Raw genomic sequence first — 5,599 nt, 5'->3', positions numbered from 1 at the left:
GGCGATGGAGGTTGCGCAGGCTCAGTTGTGTCCCGCCTCTCTCTGGCGTTTATGAGCTGGCTTTGGTCGCAAGGGGGTAGTAGGTGGACCCTGCTGTCATTCAGCTGCCCAGCAACCATCTCTGGCCAGCTGTGGGGCAGTTTGCTGGTTGACTGTCCTCTCCTTGGGAGATCTTGCGGCCTTAGCGATCTGATTTAAATGATCTGAGGTGAGCGGCAGGACAGTACATAACTTATTTTATAGTTTTCTTTGACTAGACATTAAGTGAATTTGAGTATTTACACGTTTCTATTACGCCTATTTTTTTTTAAAGTTTTCTAACTTGTACAAAAACTTCTGCTTCGTTTTAAAAGATGTGTTTAAAATTTATGTATAGACTCTATGATCCAACTGAATTTTGACACAGACGCTATTTCAACCATCGGAATAGTCTTCCCTTTCCACCACATTCTTTATACGTCTCCTTTATGTTCCCATGTTTACCCACACCCATCCTTTACATCTAGTAACTGCTATATTTACTTTCTGCCCTGTAGTTTTATATTTCCCATAATGCTCCCTAAAAGGAATGCTAACTGCATAACCTTTTGAGTCTGGCTTATTCGGTTAGTGGACTGGAACTTTTGAGTAGTATTCTACTTCATGTATGGATATACCTAAGTTTTCTCACTCACCAACTGAAGGAATTTGGTCAGTTATGAGTAAATACAGTTCACAGCGAAAATGTATCCTTTGATAAAACCCATAGAGAGAATGGGGTAGAGGGAGTAGTATACCTCAATCCAATGAAAGCCACATATGACCCATAGTCAATACAATGCTCAATGGAGAAAAATGAGAGGCAAATCTATTAAAGTGAGGGACAATACGGAACTGTCCATTCTCTACTACCATTTAAAATAGTGTCTGAGGTTCAAGATACAGCAACATGGCAAGAGAAGGAAATAAAAAATATATGATTGGAAAACAAAGTCAAGTATCCCTGTCAGCCGGCGATACAATAACACACATAAGAAACCCTAAAGGTACCATCAGGAAACTAGAGCTGATATATACTTCAGCCAAGTGGCAGATACAAGAGTAACATATAAAACTCCGCAGCCATTTTATATACCAATGGCACACTGAGCGGAATCAGGGACGTGACAACAGTAGACAAACAAAAATCCCATAGGTTCAAAGAAAATCAAGACTGAAAGACCTCCCGTGCTAGTGGATTAGAATTAATGTTGCGAAAGAAACAATCCCTCTAAAAGCAGTCTACAGGACCAATGCTGTTCCAACCAAAATTCTCACGCCATTCTTCACAGAAACTGAAAAAAAACAAAACAAAACAAAACAAAACAAAACAAAACAAAAAACCCTTAACATTGATAGAGAAGTACAAAGACTCCCAGATATCCAAAGCAGTCCTAGGCAAAAATAATACCAGAAGCATCACCATATCCAGTGTCTTAGTTATCGTCCTATTACAATGAAGAGATACCACGATCAAGGCAACTTATGAAAGAAAGCATTAATTGTGGGCTTGCTAACAGTTTCAGAGGTCTAGTCCACAACCATTATGGCAGGAAACAGGCAGTCAGACATGGCACTGGCATGTGCTTCCATGGCATGTAAGTTGAGAACTTCCATCTGATTCATTAGCAGGAGACAGAGAGGGGACTGGGCCTAACACACCTCCTCCTACAAGGCAGTGTCTCCTAATTCTTCCTAAACAGTTTTGCCGACTGGAAACCAAACATTCAAACTTATGAGTCAATGGGGCTGTCTTCATCCAAACCACGTCTTCCGGTTTCAAGATATACTACAGAGCCACATTTAATACAAAACAGCATGGTGCCAGGTGTGGTGACACATATCTTTAATCCTAGCATTCAGGAGGCAGAAGCAGGAGGATCTCTGAGTTCAAGGCCAGACTCTACAGAGCAAGTTCTAGGACACCCAGGGCTACACAGAGAAACTGTGTCTTGAAAAACCACACTAAACAAAAGCAAAACAAACAAAAAAAATTAGCGTGGTACTGGCATAAAAATGCATTTAAATCAGTGAAAGAGAAGACCCAGACATAAGTCACACTATTACAGCCACTTAATTTTTGAAAAAGAAAATAGCATCTTCAACAAATGGTGCTAGGAAAACTAATATCTGCATGCAAAAGACTGAAACTATGTCCTTATTTCCAACCCTGCACAAAAACCAGCTCCATATTGACTGAAGAATCCCACAGACAATCTGAAATTCCTAGAAGAAAAAATAGGGACTGTGTAAAAGATCTAGCTATAGGTAAGGGCTTTTCCTCAGTGGGACTCCGGTTGCTCAGGGTATATGGCCAACGACTGATTAATGGAAACTGATGAAAGTAAAGAGCTTCTGAGCAGCAAAGGAAGCGGTCAGTCAAGTGAAGACGTAGCCCATAGCTCTATGTCCAACGGGATTACTATTAAGAATGCAACTCAAAAAACCAAACACCAAGAAAACAAGTAGCCCAACTAAAAATGAACCATAGATCTAAACAGAGAGAGATTTCTCAAAGGGAAAAATATGTATGGCTGCTAAACACTTTTAAAAGTACCACACCCATAGATACATGAGCATTTTCGGAATCCAAAACGGTTAAAAGTTATCATGAGTCGATTTGTTTTCCCTTTCATCTGGGCAATCATGTCAAATGTGCTAAGTAGCTAGGTCACCATTTTAGATGAACTTAATTGACTTTTAATATAGTTACAAATGCACACTGTATATAAAAACCTCATATATGACAAGTTAAATTTAAGAAAAAGGTTCAGTTAGTCACTTAGCAAATGAAAATTAAAACTATGGTAAGGATGTAGAGAAAGAGGAATACTTGTTCATTGATGGTGAGTGTGTAGACTGGTGTAGCCTCTGGAGAGATCAGTGTGGAGGTTCTTCAGAAAGCTAAAAGGAGCATTTCCAATCGGGTTAGCTGTCCCACTCCTGGTCATATACCTCACAGAACTCTCTATCCTTCTACAGAGATGTGTGGCCATTCATGTTCATTACTGCTCTTGACAATACCCAGGAAATGGAATCAGTTCATCAACAGATAATGGGTAATGAAAATGTTTATCTATCCATACATCTGCCAGCCCACCCGCCCATCCATCCATCCATCCACCCACCCACCTATCCATCCACCCATCCATCCACCTATCCATCCATCCATCCATCCACCCACCCATCCATCCACCCACCCATCCATCCATCCATCCATCCACCCACCCATCCACCCACCCACCCACCCACCCACCCACCCACCCACCAATCCATCTACCCATCCATCCACCCATCCATCCATCCATCCATCCATCCATTCTTCCACTCACCCACCCATACACACACACACACACACACACACACACACACACACACACACACACAGGAATTCTATTCATTTGTAAAGAAAAGTTAAATTATGGAAACTGAAGGCAAATGAATGGAACTGGAAAATTATACTGCATGAAGTAACCCAGATCCAGAAAATACAAATCCAAATGTTTTCTCTCATTCGTGGATCATAGACTGAACTGTGTTTAACTTGGAGTACCTGAAGAAGCCAGAACACTAGAAAGGGGCCACTGAAAGGGGATGTTGCGTGTTAGAACATAGGTAATGGGAAAATAGAAATGGGGATGGGAAAGGTTAAGCAGGGAAGAGTGTGGGAAGAAGGGGAACATGGGGAGGGTTAATCAAAATAAAGTATTATGAGAAAGCTATATGGAAACCTATTTTGTATTAAAATATGTAAGTGAAAAAAAAAAGGTGTAAGATCCCTACTCGGCTGGATAGTGCTGCTCCTAGAAGCCACAATAAACATAAATGCTAGTGCCCGGTGTGATATCTTCCTTTGATTTGTTGGCAGGAGGCTCAGAAGGCAATACAGATAGAAGATGGGGTGAAGTCCTTCCTCCATACTGAGTAGTCCACATATAAAGAAAGCAGTGTTTGCTTGCTTGCCTTCACTTCTGGCCAGTGAGTGAATACAGGCTCTATCTGTGGCTCCTGCTGGCCAGAACTTGAATACATGAATGTGGGGAAAACATCTATAGGAAGAAGGGGAGGTTGACAGGAGTGTGAGAGAGAGAAGGGTGGCGGCGACAAGAGTAACCACAATGTACTAAATACATAGCAAACTGTGAAAGAATAAATTTGCTGTTTTTTTAAAAAAAGGCTTGTGTTCAATATTACAAAATTTAGAATTTGATTCTGAATAGAAAGAAACAGTCTGCTGCATGGAACTGTGCGAGGTTACAGGAGGGTCTGGGATGAAGTCCTTCCTCCATACTGAGTAGTCCACATATAAAGAAAGCAGTGTTTGCTTGCTTGCCTTCACTTCTGGCCAGTGAGTGAGTCTACCCTCTGGCTGCTACCTCTGTAGACGTGATCCCTTCACTGACAACAGAAGCCAGCTCCTTGAGCCTTTCAACTTGAACTAGGGACCAGAGGTGCTCTAAGAGTCCTCTAGGCCTTCATCATTGTTTCTGGGCTGCTGAGGGATCCAGCTCCACAGAGTAGGCAGCTACGGTGTTTTCGGTCTCTCCAGTATGCTCACAGACACAGCGAGACTACCCAACTCTTCTTATGTAAGCTAATCTATAAATCCCTTTGTAATTTAAATTTCCTTTTTTATCAGTTTTGTTCTATAGAATCCTGACGAATACATAAATCATGAAGTGTATTTGTGTTAATATGTAGTGATCAGATAAGATAAACAGCTTTGGTGAGGCAGTGTAGAACCTGTGTCAGGCTATCGGCCAAGGAAACAATGGCAAGGACCTCAACTCTGGTGGCTGCAGTACAACTAGGAATTGACTGGAAAAGGCCTTATAAGACATTAGATTACGTGCGATAAACAAATGTGTACAGCCAGGAAGGCGAAAAGAAAAAAAGTTGAAGACCATTTGGAGATTTCACAGCTATGTAAATGGATGTAATCGGACAATGCCATTAACCAAACAAGACATGATAGTGGGGGAAACAAATTCTGCTTCAAGATATGATGAAAACAAAATCATTTATAGCCCATGTTAAGAGGAGTTATAACAGGAACTTGAAATTAAGATCTAGAATTCAGAGAGAGAGATTGAGGCTCAAGATGTAGGGTTGGGATTCCTGAGCATACTAACAAACAGTAAGGTATAAAATGGTTCAAATTACCCAGGAACTAGTTACACAGAATTAAAAGTATGTATGTAGCATAGAGCTACACTCTATGGCTTTCTTGTTAGCCTCACTTAATGACATAATTTTAATTTTAATAAGGCTAACACACAGTACCATTTAGAGTAAAAGGTTAATGTCAAGAGTAGAAAATGACATATCTGCTTGTATGTGTGCTCTGGCATTAAGAAATTATTCCCAGGCGATCCTTGGTCTATCCAGAAGATGGAACACTGCAGGGAGTGAGTGTCGGGACTCGTCAGTGTGTTATAATACTAGGACCAAGGCAAGGAGCTCAGTAGCAGCCCTCCCTTCGAGGGAAGCCATCTTGTGGTAGAGATACCATTAATGAAGATGGTTAAAAACACCTTGAGTCATGTTTAAAGATTACAGAAGAAATGGTTTAAGTAATAAA

This window comes from Arvicanthis niloticus, chromosome 15 (assembly GCF_011762505.2).
Source record: "Arvicanthis niloticus isolate mArvNil1 chromosome 15, mArvNil1.pat.X, whole genome shotgun sequence".
Taxonomy (NCBI): domain Eukaryota; kingdom Metazoa; phylum Chordata; class Mammalia; order Rodentia; family Muridae; genus Arvicanthis; species Arvicanthis niloticus.
The sequence above is the reverse complement of the archived record's forward strand: the minus strand, read 5'-3'. Positions refer to the sequence as shown.